We start from the raw sequence: 16,697 nt of genomic DNA on the forward strand, positions 1-16,697 counted from the left end.
GATGTTCACTCACCGGGTATCAAACCACAAAACCTCATGCATCAAAGATCAAAGGTACACAGAGAAAAATGCATAATCCAGTCGGCATGTAAATGCTGTTTTTACCAGGTTACGCGCGTCACCACATTAAGTAGTGTTGTTTCATCCGTAGTACGATCTACACCACTGTCCAGCGAAAATTTTGTATTGTGGGACCATCATTTCAAATCTAGAATTAACACCATACCCATTCCGACGGTGGTAACTTACGTATATAATGTTGTTACCACCTTCCTACGACTGTCCCCTCCAGACTCGGCATGGTGTTCCCACCTGCTGTACTTTTATACATGAAATTACATTACTTAAGGAGCGCACCTGCGTAAATACGATGTATCCACACAGAAATCCTAGTCCTTTTTTTCTCAGTGTACTCTCGCTAGATACTACATCAACAAAAAACTGTGACTTTTGAGGTTCAACACGGAAACATTCATTGTGACTTTTAATGGCATTTCATCTTTTCTTGGGAAATAATACAAGCTACAAGCTGTTGTGGTTTTGATCTTCGCGCAGGCCAAACAACGTAAAGTAGAGACTTGAAATTTAGATTGGGATTTCTCATTTAAAGTAATTTGACACGCGTTTCAACATTTTGATACTTTAGTAAAATGGGGAAAAGATGTGGAAAGAAAAGGAGGCGGGGATTGCAATTATTATAATAAGATATTTAAGAATCTTTGAAGGTTAGAAACATGGAATTTGGTATATGGACACTTATAACAATTCAGTACATATTTCAGGATTTTTGTATTCTTCTTCTTCTTCTTCTTATTGTTATTATTATAAGATGCATATATCTCGAAATCACTTACGGATATATCAAAGTTGCTAGTTTGATTATTCATTTAAAATAATGAAACATGGATTTGAGCATTTTTTGCCACTTAACGTAGAAGGGCAAAAATAGAGGTGAGTGTTCACTAAAATGTTTGTGAGGTGTTTGAATTTCGTGACAGGGTTTTAGCTTAACCCGGGAAAGGTAGCGTACGTAAAATTTACGTGTAGGTAGAGAATAATAGCCTCTCCTTTCCCCTCCCCTCGCTTCCAGATCTCCGCACGCCAGCAGTGCTTACTTGTGTTAGTTGCCGACTAGTTGGCGTCGGGTGTAAGTGGTCTCCGCGTTCTTTGTTCTGGGCGACTTTCTTTTTCTAAAACCTACACGTCAGTTTGACGTGTCGCTACCTTTAACCGCCTTTTTCGTACACGTAGATCTGACGCGTTGCTACTTTTAACGGGTGTTTTGTTGAATGCTTTGGTTCTGGGTGATCGATCGTTTTCTGGGTGATGGCAGACACTTCAAGGACGAGAATAATGACAAACATTTTGGACAATGAAGATGCAATATTGGCTGCTTTCGAAGAGGAAGAAGAAATTTCCGAAAATTTGGAAAAAGATAATTTAGAAGTTGAAGTCCATTCGGATTCTGATGAAAGCTGTTACGATTGTGATGCTGACCCCGAATACACACCGGGAGAAGACGACTTAGATTGTGTAGAAGCAGTGAAGAACATTGAAATTTCTACTGCTCCAACTCAGCCTCGGAAAAAGAAAAAAGACAATGTTCTGAACGAAAGTAAAAGAAACAAAGACGAATGTTCTAACAATGTTGAGGGAAGATCTGCTGGAAGTGTTATCAAAGTACAAGAAGAAACATTGAAAAGCAAGAATGGGTTTGTTTGGAACACGTCATGCCTAAAGAAGGGGAAGACACCGTCCAAAAATGTTATTCATATAAGGCCAGGACCCACAGTATCAAATAATTCCCGTCAAGCCACATCTTCTCTTGAATGTTTTGAACTCTTTTTTTTGTGACGAAATTCTTGCGACTATTCTCCAATACACCAATGAAGAAATTGAGCAACAACGGAAGAAGTACAAAAGACCTGAAGGAAGCGTGAGGCATGTTTGTATGGAAGAGCTTCGAGCACTCTTGGGGATATTAATTTTATCTGCTGCCCTGAAAGACAATCATCTGCCCGCTGAAAAGATGTTTGATACGACCCTATGTGGTATAACGTTCTTACCAAAGGTAATCGTTAACCTGGTTCGGCTAATAATTTGAGTCAAGTTTTTGTGGTAGTAATTATTCACACCTCAAAATATCTTCTGTGAGTACATTTACTTGTATTCTCACCTTTTATACTGAAATTACAAAACGGTGATACGTATTAAACAGTTTTATTCGTTGATTCTTTATGAACGAATATGCACATAGACTGCTTTCCAATCGTACATGTTTGTTAGATAACTATCAACAACTACATAGCAACGAATTATACAATAATGTATATTTCTTACATATATTAAAAACATTCTTCTTTTGTTATTTTTAAATTAACACTATATCAGGTATAGTGCTTGTGTATGAGCACTTTCTGCCCAAGGTACAGGTAATTATTAAACGATACAAAGTATCTCGTTGTAGTGGAGATCGCTACAAGGCAACCATGTCGGAAAGGAGATTTAAGTTCTTGATAAACTGTCTCAGATTTGATAATAAAGAAACGAGAGAAGTAAAGAAAAAAGAAGATAGACTGGCCCCCATGTCTGATATTTGGAATATGTTTTTGCAAGGATGTCGAGATAATTACAAGGCTGGATCATACTTAGCCATTGATGAGCAACTTGTTGGATTTCGGGGTAAATGCCCTTTTCGAATGTACATTCCTTCAAAGCCAAATAAGTATGGTATTAAAATCATGGTTATGTGTGACAATGCAACCAAATATATGGTTGATGCAAAAGTTTATTTGGGGAAAGGGACAGTTCCGCCAAAAACTCCTGCTGCAAACTATTTTGTGAATGACTTGGTGAAAACCATTCAAAATTCAAACCGAAACATTACCATGGACAACTGGTTCTCTAGCATCCCACTGCTCAAAGAACTTCTCCAAAAGAAATTGACTGCAGTTGCAACTGTGAAGAGAAACAAACCAGAATTACCCGAAGAATTCACAGACAAGAAATTTCAGAATAGGCAAGAAGGATCTTTTATGTTTCTATTTGATGAAGATGTAGCAGCAGTCTCCTATAAACCAAACTCGAAGAAGATGGTGTGCTTATTGAGCCACACAGGAAGCCAGAGATCGTAATTACATATAATGCAACAAAAGGTGCGGTTGAACCATGGACCAAATGTGTCAAAACATAAACTGTGGTCGTAAGACACAAAGGTGGCCTCTCTGTTTCTATAATATGATAAACCTCTCTCTCTGATAAATGGATATGTAATTTATCTTCACAACCATTTCAGAATGAGTGGAAGGAATTCCAAACCAATGTCAAGGCAGGACTTCTGTATAGACCTGCACAAACAGTTAACAAGACCATGGCAAGAGGAACGACTGAGGGAAAGGACATTGAGTCGAGACTTGAGGATGACAATTGAGAAGATTGTTGGTGACTATAGGAAATTACAAAAATCGCAACCAACCGCTGACCAAAGAGGAGCAAGAAAGTACTGTGCCTTTTGTGGTGTAAGAAAAAGAAGAATGACGAATACTTACTGCGAATGTGGAAAAGCGATATGGGGGGAGCACCAGAAAATAGTTTGCCCTGACTGCACCTAAATGCCAATGTGTTACATTGCTGTCCTTGTCTTCATTATACTTATTTAACATTGTATCCAAGGAGTAGATTTTTATAATTGTAAAATGTATACATAGTACGATGTTTTTTTAAAGCACATTTGTAATTTCTTTTATATACGGTAAAATAAATCGGCCTACTTCTTAGATAGTCATTTGTGGAAACAAAACTATTCTTGTAATAGCAGAAAGTGTCCTGTTTAAGATAAATAAAAAAATAAAATATTTTAATAAAAACAAAATGATAAATAAAATAAATGTATACATTAAACATCACTCTTTTGTCCAGCGTTATGACCTACACGTCAATTTGACGTGTCGCTACCTTTAACGTACATATTGAGAACGCTACTTTTCTAGGGTTAATCCAATTCTATATGAAAGACACAGAAGGGGGAACGCGAAATATTGTGTCACAGTACCACGTAGAAGCATTTGCTATATTGTGCGAAGCCGTATTCCGAAGAAATTGGGGTTCTGGGAGCGAAATCCCACCTACGCGAAGGCTACTATAATATACTTTTATTGTTGTTGTAAGCATGACTATATTTATACATGTTTCTAAATGCTGCTTTTAAGAAATTACCTAAAAGAGCCAATTTCCAACCCCCTGTTCCTAATTTGGTCTAATGTGTTTTTTTTCTTTACATACTCAATTATACCACTGCAAAAGCAGAGCATTCGGATAAAACACCCTATACGGTACTCATGGTCCAGGGTTCGTTCCCGGTAAGGGTGCATTTTAGCGAAATAGCTGGTTCGAATTCCACTATAATCAGTAAGTGCACGTCTTCTTTAGCCGTCATGTCATTACCGTGGAACGTTAAACTCAAGCAACAAATCAAAATACCCTATGTACAGAGGCCTATACTTTTGTAATGTCTTCTTGCTCTCTCCTGTTTAAGTGGAAAATCCCTGGATGTACCAGAAATTGAATTCCTTACACATTCATCTTTAAATACATCAATTGAGTACAGTTGGAAGCTTTTATTGAGAAATGAACAATTCCATGGGTGTCAAAGTTTATCAGTCAGTGACTCCCCAACTCCTCGTGAATCCTGGGTTCTATACCAATCATAGAAATGTTTTCTTCACCTTTGATACATCAGAAGATTTTGGTACAATTTATATAGCCGCAATCTTAACGCGCACTTAAGAAAATGTCAACAATGTTGACAAACTGAAATCATGGTGAAAAACAAAACGTAACGCAAATTCAACATCTTGTCCTTAGGAAATGTTATTCGCATAGCGCCAGAGATCAAAGATGATGTCCCTCTCAGAGAGGCACTGAAAAAAATCATGGATACGAATCGACGACCGGAACATACCCTATCATTCTATCGGATAATGAAATTGATAGATTTATGTCAAGCTTCATGTTTTCTTGCGATCACTTTAGTGAAACAAAGGGAAACTATATTTATATACAAAGAGGAGAAATGGGACAGGCTTCGTGGCAGATAACAGATGACAGGATAAATACCATCGTCAATATAGCGCTTTCTTTTGTGTAAGTACTGTTCAATACAGCGCATCTGATAAATCGCGGTGACTAAGTGTGAAGTGAATTATGATACCGCCACGCCTCCGAAATGGAAGTGCGTATTTAATTTAAATCTAGAGAAAGAATATAATTTCATTTTTTAAAAGAACTTACAAATTCGGGTCATAAAATATATGGGAATCAAGTTTACACCCTCCCTCCAGCCCCGGATTCATATGTGTCCCATTTTTCCAAATTGAAATTCTGATCACTTTGAGGCTATGCTCATCTTCCAGGAAGCGAACCGCCCCCTCCAAATGACTCTTCTGGACCCGCTAGTGACTGTCACACACTTGTAGTCAAAACAGTGGGTCAAGTATTTATGCCCAAAACCTTATAAGTGGCGTAGATACTACTAAATACCTAGGTAAAATAATAATACTATAAATTTTACGTCTTTGATGCGAAAATCGACAGAAATGCAAATGATCTTAAGTTATGTATCGTATCATATACAGAAAAAATGGTTTCATTCTTATTCTTACAAGGAATAGACATGAACCTGCCATCCGGACATAGGAATCAAACCTAGTCCATTCGACAAACATAATAAAGATATGTTCATGCACAGAAAATTAGGTTCCATGGACAATGGAGTAAGTCCCTAAGGCTCATTAGCCCTGTTAGTTTAAGTAAAAGTCGTACACTTACAATGAAATAGTTATTGCACCAACACTGTTCATTGGAAAGTCATGGTTTATAGTACATTCTCTTCATTATAAAACAAGCTTTCCAGAGGTGCTATGTATTGGGGCCCATAATGTACTTGAACAGGGAAAATGGGGAGAATGTCAGGAAATTTCCGTCCAGGAAAAACTCCCATCAACTTTGGACCCCTCTGGAGTGGCCTGGGGTAAAAGCACACGATCCAAATGTATCTCCAAAACTACTATAGGAAATAAGAAATAACTGTACCATGTTTTGTATTGATAGACGGGATTTGGAAAAGCTTGTTTACCAGCTTTCCCCTCATACCTATTCTGAATTATGTTATAGTTTTCTCTATAGTATAATTTAAAAATGTCTATCTTACTTTTGACAGATGGCAGCGATATATTTTCTAACTAGCAAAAGTGTTCTTTTTTTAAATTTGGTTTAGAAATTAGAAAGAGACATTTGCAGTTGCAGAAAATAAATTTGTTGACAGTACTTATTTTCAGAAGTAGATACACGTACTTTTGTGTCTACCTCTAGAACGACTTTTATGAGCTCGTCCCGTTATTTCACGGGTATTTAGAATTTTCTAGCATAATACAGAAGGCTCAGTTAAGTAGCGTAATTATTAAGCCAAAATTGGTGATTTATTTGATGAAGTTTTGCACAGAAACCTTATTAAAAAATTAATCTCCTCGACAATTTAATAGTGTACTGACACATATTGTAAGCTCTTGTCTTTTAAGGAAGAGATATCTAAATTCGTATATATGTTATCTGTTTCTATTCGTATTTACAAACCGATTATGTATATAGTTGCGACCTCTTTATATTTACACGGTTTATAACGATAACGTTTACTTTCAAACAAGGTTACGACGAGATATTAATTCTAACTTAAAGTAAGATATGATTTCCTTGGCATGACTTTAGCGTCGTTTAAAACACCTAGGCTATATGAGACGTGGATTTGCCGTTTTAGATTGAGCCTGAACGACTGAAATTCGTTGCAAACTAAGATTACAGAACAATTCGAAGTCTAAGAGGTTAATTAATTTCATTTCTTTGTTTCAAAGAAGGAAATATTATCCTGGCCCTAAAACGTTCATTTGTTGGTCACACCACTACGCCAAAACTGTTTAGTAAAAATTAAAAGCATTGTGGACAAAAATTCACTAATGTTGCAAATTAGTACACTAAAACTGCGGTCTAAGGCATTAAAGTATATTCAAAAAATTAGTAATAAATTAATAAATAAACAAACAGCTCTCTTTTTATAGAAGTCTTACATTCTGTTACTTTTCTTATTCTTTGTGTTAACAGCGTCAAAGACGTTTAAGAAACATGTTTCACTAATCTGTTTTCCTACTGAGCGGCGAAGACACTTTCCTCTGTACCGACATACGCCGTATAAACATCGTGGTCATTGTTTTAAGGCCGAAAGTAGCATACCGGAATTCAATAGCAAATTTCGACTAGTTAGCATCGTTGCATGAGCGAAAGGAAGTGTTTTCCGTTATAAGCTAGCTAATAAAAAAATCAGTAGAAATGCCCATTCTACTAATCTTTCGCCTCTTCGTGTTAGGACGAAAACTTTTCAAATCCCGCTAGCGGCTTGGAAGTCCAACATTGTGCTGATTGATATCACCTTTAAAACCAAAAGTATAACATATATTACTGTATTATCACTTCATAAATAAAAATTAGTTGTTATGGTGTGGTCACTTATTTGCAGGAATGGATAAAAATAACCTTTTTATAAATACAAAAGAATCAGTAAATGCTATAATTGGAGGGAGGATCCTTTTCAGCCGACTTACATATACGTTTCCCTTAGGTGCCTGAAAGTTTTACTCAAATTTGACATGATAATTCGAGAGCACACATTGAATGTTGTAAGGGATTGCATATCCCGACAGGCCCGTATCCAGGGGGTCTAGGGGGCTGCCCCCTTAATTTTTACTGTCCCCTCTAAAATTTTCACGGTAAGCTTGCAAATTAACTATAATATGATAATGAACTAAATTTTTTGATCAAGTCCCCCCCGCTACATTTTCGGGCTGGCTGCGGACCTGTATCCCGACAGGATATAGAATTTAGAAATAATCATAGAAACCCTGGATGCCGATAAACTAAACATTGGATAAGGATTCTGCGCGTGAATTCTTACTGTAAACTATAGAAAATATAATATTCATCGTTAGAAATAAGGCGAAGCACTTGTCAGTTCGTCCTGAGATCATAGTTTTCTCTTGATTCAAGAGGAAGATTCTAAATTCAATATTTGTCAGCCGTGTTCGTTCATCAAAAGAACTGATGTTATAAAAAGTTCTATGAATGATTAAAAAATGCCAAACGCTTCCCTGCAAATTCGCAATTATTGCATACTTAGTGGTTTAATCTTTAGACGCAGAAATAAGTCAATTTCAGTAGAGTATATTTGATTTCCATGAACGAAGTGATTCAAAAATACTTTTAATAAATTCAATATTATGTAATTGTTGGCATCTACTGACTATATACGTGATAACTGAAACTCATTGTGTGTAAAAATAATGTATGCACACAATCTGAAACAATCTAATTTCTGAGTCTGTAGCCCATGGCAATGACAGGTCATTGTTTTATTACTGTTGAAATTTCTCCATTATTTCATCTACTTTATGAGTAACAAAACAAACAAGTACATAACAGTAACATTTATGTTCTACAGAGAAAATATGAAAAAGAATGGGATGGCTAAATGAAGAGGAAAGAAACCTAGGTGGAAGAAAAGAAAGTAAGAGGCAAAACGAAAGAAAAATAAGGAAGAATATTGAAAACAACCAAAAAGTAAGGAAGGTCCAGAAAATCATTGCAGAAGGATATAAAGTGACGAGGAATAAAGAAAAAGAAAAGCAAGAAATATAATGGAAAGGAAAGACACGAAAAGAAAAAAGAAAAGGAAAAGAAAAAGAGAAAAAAGAAACGAAAAATGAAAAGAAAGGGAATGAACCAAAGGAAAGAAAGGAAAGGCTATAATAGTGTTACATTTCACGAAGAGTTTTTAATATCAAAGAAAATTGTTGTACCCATTTAAAAATAAAGGTTTACGCATGCCTTTCTTCTCATAAATACAATATTTAAAATTCTCATAAACCAAATTAGAAATATTTTCCATCTTTAATATTTAAAGCACTGCAATATTTAATTTTCTTGCACTAAAATCTAAATAAATATTCTACCTATAATAATAATAATAATAATAATAATAATAATAATAATAATAATAATAATAATAATAATAATAATAATAATAATAATAATAATAATAAGATGATGATGATGATGATGATGATGATGATCAAAAATTAGTTGATACATTAATGAGGTGATGAAGTACAGACAATACCCCACATATGAAATTGCTGTGCTTTAGAAAATATCGCTTTGACTTGAAAATATAAGGAGCATATACTGTACGCGGACATTAAACAGAAGGCTGAGCTCCTTCGTGGCTAAGTAGTTAGTGTACGTGCTTTTGGCGTGGAAGACCCGGGTTGGATTCTCAGCGGGAGCTTATGTGGTTCGCAATCCACATTAATCAGTAGGTCCGATCTCATATAGCTTCGCTGCTGGAAGCACGTTAATATCAAAATCAACTGAACTAAACAAAGGGATTAATTTATCTTTAACCTACAAGCAGTGCCCGATTTAGGTTTGATGGGACCGTAAGTTATTGAAAGGGGCTCTTTATGCGTCATGTTTTAGGGACCCTTTAGACGTCAAGCTTTCTTTTCCAACTGTAAAATGTCGCCGATTTTAGTTTTGAATATATGCTATATGCTAATTTCTGATCCTAATGGATATCTAAATGCATACAAGTACCAATTACAAGCAGAGCTGGTAAACGGAGTTTCCATTTTAAGCAGTTATGTATATCAGGGCCTCATTACAATTGAGGCAGAGAAATCGAGTCCTATTACTTGCCTTATAAAAGCCTAGTACATAACAATAAAAAACACCATTGTTATAAGTGGTTTCATCTTATTTGTTTTTTCTTGTTATTTGGAAATTACATTACATTTTTTGTTAAAGTGGGGCCTTAAACTATAGTTTGTTTAGTTCATACGTAAATCGGACACTGCCTACAACGTATGAAATATTGTACCTAAAATTTGTAAAGTAACTATTACTATCCAACTGTGAGTAAAGTAAAAACATTACCTTACAGTGTTTTATATTGACTTCCATGTCCACATTATACAATGTCGTTCAATTGAATTAGAAATATATGTCCTTATTTTCTCCAGTATCCATGGTCTAATCTTCTCAACTGCTCACCTTGGGATAAAAAGATATATCACAGAATATGGACAGTATAAATTACTTACCGAAAACTTAACCCTAAAATAAACTAATTACAGTGTATAGTGTTTGAAAGTCATAAGCATTATTAACCTTTGCAATGTCTGTGGCAAGCAAACCCTGGGGGCCCGTCACCGCTGCCATGGCATAATTTCAAAAGCAAAAGAGTCATCAGCGGTACAGCACCTGGCAGAATATGCACTCAACTATTCTTCTTGATTTCAGAGAACTAGTTTACAAATTGCAAACAAAATCAAGAATAATAAGGTTATAACTAGCGTTTAAAGAACTTTTCTTAATTTTTTTTTTCCTTTTTGCTTGTCGTAAGTTTAATTTATTTTGAGTATTATTGCTCAAAGATAGTAATCATTTACCTCCTCGTAATTCATATAGCATACAGTTGCATTACATCTAACAATTTACTTGACTAAATCACCAAAATTGGCGTTCAAATTCTCTCTATCATTACTGAGTGCCTAATTATTCGTACAAGCTGAGAAACTTAATAATTAATCATTTCTGACAAATATATTTCCGGTGTCTTTCTCCAGTTTCGATCTTGGATAGGCAAACAATAGCTGTTCCACGTTTCAATCCATTTTGATATCGAACTATTTCAACATTCACCCTTTATGACTTTGTGACTGTAAACTGATTCTGTTGTTTTCGTGATACTTCCACATGATTCCACATACATCTTCTCACGTACTCCCTCAGTTGAACCGAAGAGTTTGTGATTTAAAAATAAATAAATAAATAAATAAATAAAAATAAACAAGTGGCACAATACGGAATTCAAAACATTTAATTTGTCAATATCGGAAGTTATTTCTCTAATAAGTGTCTATCCCGTTACGTAATCAGTCGAATTCTCGTATAAATTTTATTAAATGAAATGCATCTTTAGTACAGATTTTTCGTGGATCATACAGAATGATCAGAAATATCATAGATCATATTCTAAGCTCGTCTGCAGTGACTATATTCCTGGACCATTTTGTAAATTCAACTGTTTGGAGAAACCTTCATACGCTGCTACCTATGTAGTATCATTGACAGAGAAGAAAGCGTTGAAAATGTCGAAGAATCTAATGCAGTGGAAACCAGAGATGATGTAATATCCTATTTCCTTTCTCGTAAGGCGATTAGTTTTTAAATACCTTGCCATAAGATCAGGAAAATCCACTACTGGTTCCTACTTTCTCTTCCTTTTGCTATGTATGGGATATGGGACGTTAAAAAAAAAAAAACTCCTTTGGCTATGTTCTGTATTAGTGTCGCTAGCGCGTGAAGACATTTTGGAAAGTTACGGACACATAACATAGAACTTAAATATTCAAATGACAACGTAAAGCTTTAACTGAAACTTTTGAGTTAACACCAAAGATAAGAGGATGCACAATACTTCTATAAACACCTTTATTCACGAACTACACCGCAGGCCGGTAGCTAGCCCCAAAATGTAAGGGGGGCGGCTGAGTTAGGGGGGCCCGATCCAACCATATTATTGTTCATCACCATATTATAGTTCATTTGCAATCCTACCGTGAAAGTTTTAGGGGGGGCAGCAAAAATTTAGGGGGGCACGCCCTCTCTAGACTCTCGCTAGATACAGGCTTGCTACACTGCCAGTGTTGCTTTATAGGTTAATAATAATAATAATAATAATAATAATTATTATTATTATTATTATTATTATTATTATTATTATTATTATTATTATATTTATATGTTAACTTCATTACGAAGTGTATGCCTACAGATAAATCGACATGCAACCAAAAACACTAATACCCTGACCATTTAGACGATGAAGAGAATAACGAAAATAGATTTATTCATAGTGCATGTGAAGGTGTCTTTTACATTGCTTAATTATACATCTGTAATCGGCTATACTATGTTCCTATTTTGTAATGTCAAAACTTTATTGGAAAACACATAATTTACTATCTATAAATATTATTGAAAAATTATGTGTTGAACTCTGAAGCGAGGGGCACCGGGTGGTTCACTCTATTTAAAAGAAAATAGTGTAGAAATTATTATATAATCTATAAACCAATTGAACTGCTTTCAAAGTGTTTTCATCTTCAATATTTTTAATTAAGTGAAGCAGTAGGTATTTGATTAGTAAATTCTGTAAAGCATACTTAATAGAAATAAGAACTGATAAATGAATTCGAAGTTTCACTTTAGAGTGGGGGATTAAAATCAAGATAGTTTGGTTGGAGAAGTTATTTAGAGAAAAGCATAATCTTCTAGCCAGAAATATTGATATATGTAGAACTGAAGACAAAGTCAATGAAAGCATATGTGCTGAGTGTGGTATTGTATTGCGAAGTTAAGTTACGCGTTAATTTCTCTAAATTAAAAATCCAATAATAATGAAGTTTAACGTCTCTTTTTTAACTCCAAGAAATAGTTTTCAATGGAGAAGGAAATGGAGAAAGAACATTCTCTATGGAGCTAAAAAAATGTGATTAATTCCCAATAATAACATATAGTTCTTAATTTGCCAAGAAATATTGCCTTTTTTATTTGACTCTAGGTACTGTATACATGAACAAATACACTGCTATGGTGCAGATTGTGTCTAATGTTGTTCATCTTCTGACAATGACAACACAAACACTCCTAAATGTGACACAAATAGTCCTAGGTGATGCTCATACTATACTTCTAACAATGCTTCACACAATCCTAATACTGAGCCTTTCCGTTTGGTGTAATGGTTTAGCGCGTTCGCCGTTGTTACACTTGGTCCCGAGTTATATTCCCAGTGGCAGAACGTTAAAATTTGAACGCATTACTGTGATTCGGATTCGACCTCAAATTGTAATCAAAGTTTCATACAGCATCGATGCTGTTATGGGACGCTAAACTTTCATGAACAAAAACACTTCAAGGTTACATACATAACTGAGGCACAACGCCCACAAAATCCTATCAGATACTACTATAGAAAATAATACAGTGTAATAATGTAAACTTTTTCCGTTTCGATACAAAAATCAACAGAAATATAAATGACCCTAAACAATGTATCGTATCATATATATAAACTACTGTTCCTTACTTGTTTTTAAAGCTACATTCATGAATTATGGTTGTCATGTTTCTTTATCTTTGTTATATTGAAAAAACGCCCATCTTATGGGTATTCTAAAAATGAAATACACTTTTCTCTTAGTTGTACGTACAACGGTTATGCCCTTTAGGCTAAAGAGAACTAATGAGTAATGAAACTGAGCTGTTGCAAAAGTTAACATTTAGTGTCTTGACACTAGAAATATAATCCGTTATCACGTGCACCATGCTCAAGACAACTTTCTCTCAATAACGTTCATAGAGGTAACCAAAAACGTTCTGTTGCTTTTTCACCCACCACCTTGGAACATCGATATGTCACATAAGACGTGCCAGGAAACCAAACGTACTCCCCATCAGCATCTGCGATTTTCTGGCATTGCTCTGGAATGCCATGGATTCGATCGCGGTAGAAAGTGGTGGGCGAAGAAGGTATCAAATGCATTTTGCACTTCTACTATGGATTTGAAATAGCATCCTCTGAGGTGATTGTCCAAGGAATGGAATAGGTGATAATCTGACAGTGTAATTTCCGGAAAGTATGATGGATGAAGTAGTGTTTCCCACCCAAGGCGTAGAATGGTGTCCCGGGTCAACCTGGACACTTGGTCCGGGAAGAACCCCTTTGGGATTCGGAAGTGCTGGCTACAGACTTTTATATTTCTCATACCCGCGGCTCAACTGAAGCAGTACACAGTTGCATTGATTCCCAGACCAGCTGGTAGCAGTTGCCGATGTACGATGCCTCGAGCAGTCTACCAAACACACAGGACCTTCTTCTGCTGCAGTACTGATTTGGGCTGTTTTGCAAATGGTTTATGGGATGGTAACTAATGATGACGGAGCCGTGGAGACTCACTTCTCACATGTCAACACCCTCCCCAGAAATGCCTCCTTACTCAGACGAGACAGGTGCCTGCTCGCCTTACCTTCTGGCCCGGAGTCAAATCATGTGGGACCCATTGACTCAACTTGTAGTATTTTCCAAGTTGATGGAGGTGCTGCCGATATGTTTCTCCATTTACACTGAATTATAGTCCCACCCACCCAACACAAGTACATACTGATCATGTGTAAAGAATGTTCCTCGAGGTACATTGGAATGTACATGATAGGTACGTGAATAGAGCAATCATGTGAAATACGCATGTAAGGAATAAGGTTACTTCCGCCCAAAAGTACGTGCATGACACATACCGAGGAATGTATCTATTATGTGTATATCACGTACCGTGTATGTACTTGACACATTTACTTGGCATTGGCATGTGCCAGGAATGTACTAGGCATGTCAGTAATGTTCCTTAGGGCAGTGCTATGCAACTGGGGGTGCGAGTACTTAAATACTAAAACCTTAACGCTTCATTTTTACGTTCGAATTTAGAAGCTTGTACTTTTAAAAAAAGCCAAGCAACTAACTCGGAAAATATATGCCCTCCTCCGGCAACTGTGTGGCAATTTAACTATCTATTAAAATACTACAGTAACATTTACGAGCGACCGAGCTCTAACCTATAATCTTAGAATTCAAACCTTTGATTTACGGTTATTTGTGATTTCACGTTTATAACAAAGACAAATATTTTTAAAAGAGTGTAGTTTAAATAAATTACTGAATTAAATATTTTTCACAAAGTTTATCCTTTTAAATTATTGTTCAAAGGCCTTTGCCTTTAGTAAGCCTTCTCCGAAATACATGCAAATGAATTGTGCTGCCATCTTTGGAGCTCTTTTAAAATACACATATATGTTTCTCGACAATGAGATCTCAGAAACTACAGGCTCTAGAAAGATGACGTTTTCACTGATCGATTGCAAATTTCATGTAGATTGTCCAGTTCTAATTGAATATTTAAAAAACATGGGCACTATTTCTTTAGTACATTTTTACGGGTACATTGGAAGTGTTGAACTTTCAAAAAAATAAAATAAAACATCACATCCTAATCATTACACATTCCAACACCACACTGTTGTATATAGCGATTGTATGACACACACAATATATTACAATGTGGCTAAACTCAGAAAGTGGCTATAGAAGTGAAAAGCATATGTGACTACCGACGTTCTCAAAATGGCCAGATCTCGTCACAAAGTGGCTACATTGGCAACCCTAGTCGCAATACGAAGCAACTTACGCACAACCATGCCATGGTACATGGGGTATGTGCCATTCACATTCCTCACATTCCAGTGAAGCATGTAAAAGTACCTTTCAAGTGTCAGAAATTCCTCGAAAGGCACGTACCTAGCGACACGTGCTATGCATATGAAATGTACATTTTTCAGGTACCAGGTACGTAAACGGTACATATGGAACTTAAATGGCACGTTCCTAGAATGTACCTGGTTGGGTGGGCAGTTCCTCACATGTCTGACCAGTGTTTGCCTGAAGATCTTTATTTTGTACATGTGTGGTCTTCCGGCACGTGGTGCGTCTTTGAGTGTTTCTTGACCGTCCTTAAATTTGTGAAACCGCCGTTGTACTCTCTTGGTATTCACGATACCCTCACCAAACGACTGGCATATCTTCCTCCCCGTTGCAGTGGAGTTTGACCCCAGTTTGAACTCGTAAAGCATACACCCCCTTATGACGCTCTGTTGAGATAGCATGTTCACTCTGTCCTGAACCGCCACAACCAGGTAGTATGTTAGACATACCCACACTAACAACTAACCTTCACCTTATCTCCATTTGCATTCAAGGCACAATATGAGGAGCAACTGAACACAGGCATCTTAAAAAAGAACAGAACTTTCTTGCTTACATTTATATTTTTTTAACTACCATTATTTTACTAATTGCACTTTTCCCATCTTATTTTCTACTTAAATCAAAACGATAGGAACACAAACACGGAAATATCGAGGACAATTAGTAATAAGAGCACATGTGTCTTGTTACAAATGTAATAAGGAGAGAGATAAAATTTTGTACGCTCAAGTACATGGAAATGTTAGCACTGCTTTATCTCCGATTTTTTAATCATAAGATATATTTATTTATTTAATTATAACAGTTATTTACAATATGTGTGCGTGACTAGTTTAAGTCCTGCATGAAGCTTAAGACAGAGATGTTAGATTTGATAAGAAGTATGTCTAAAATGGGCAAAAAAAACACTTGATTCGCATGTGCACTGATAACTTATTTTGTTCCTTGGGTCTGCTTCACATTTCGTTTAAGGAGGAGCAAACCGAAGCTAAACCCCTGTTGCATCATTATGTAGAACGTCATTAATATCTGCATTTCTTCTAACTTTATATATTAGTTCTACTTCTTTGAGTACCGGTATATGAAAGAAGTGGCATATACGAAATGAACAACAAGTAAGTAGAGGGTCAGTCTTAAATTACTATAGGTTTCAGTAGACTCCAGATCTTCAAAACTATGCTAGACTCATTATTGGTTCCAATAGCACGATATC

This window comes from Thermobia domestica, chromosome 11, assembly GCF_964235325.1.
Source record: "Thermobia domestica chromosome 11, izTheDome1.hap1.1, whole genome shotgun sequence".
In the NCBI taxonomy this organism is placed as follows: domain Eukaryota; kingdom Metazoa; phylum Arthropoda; class Insecta; order Zygentoma; family Lepismatidae; genus Thermobia; species Thermobia domestica.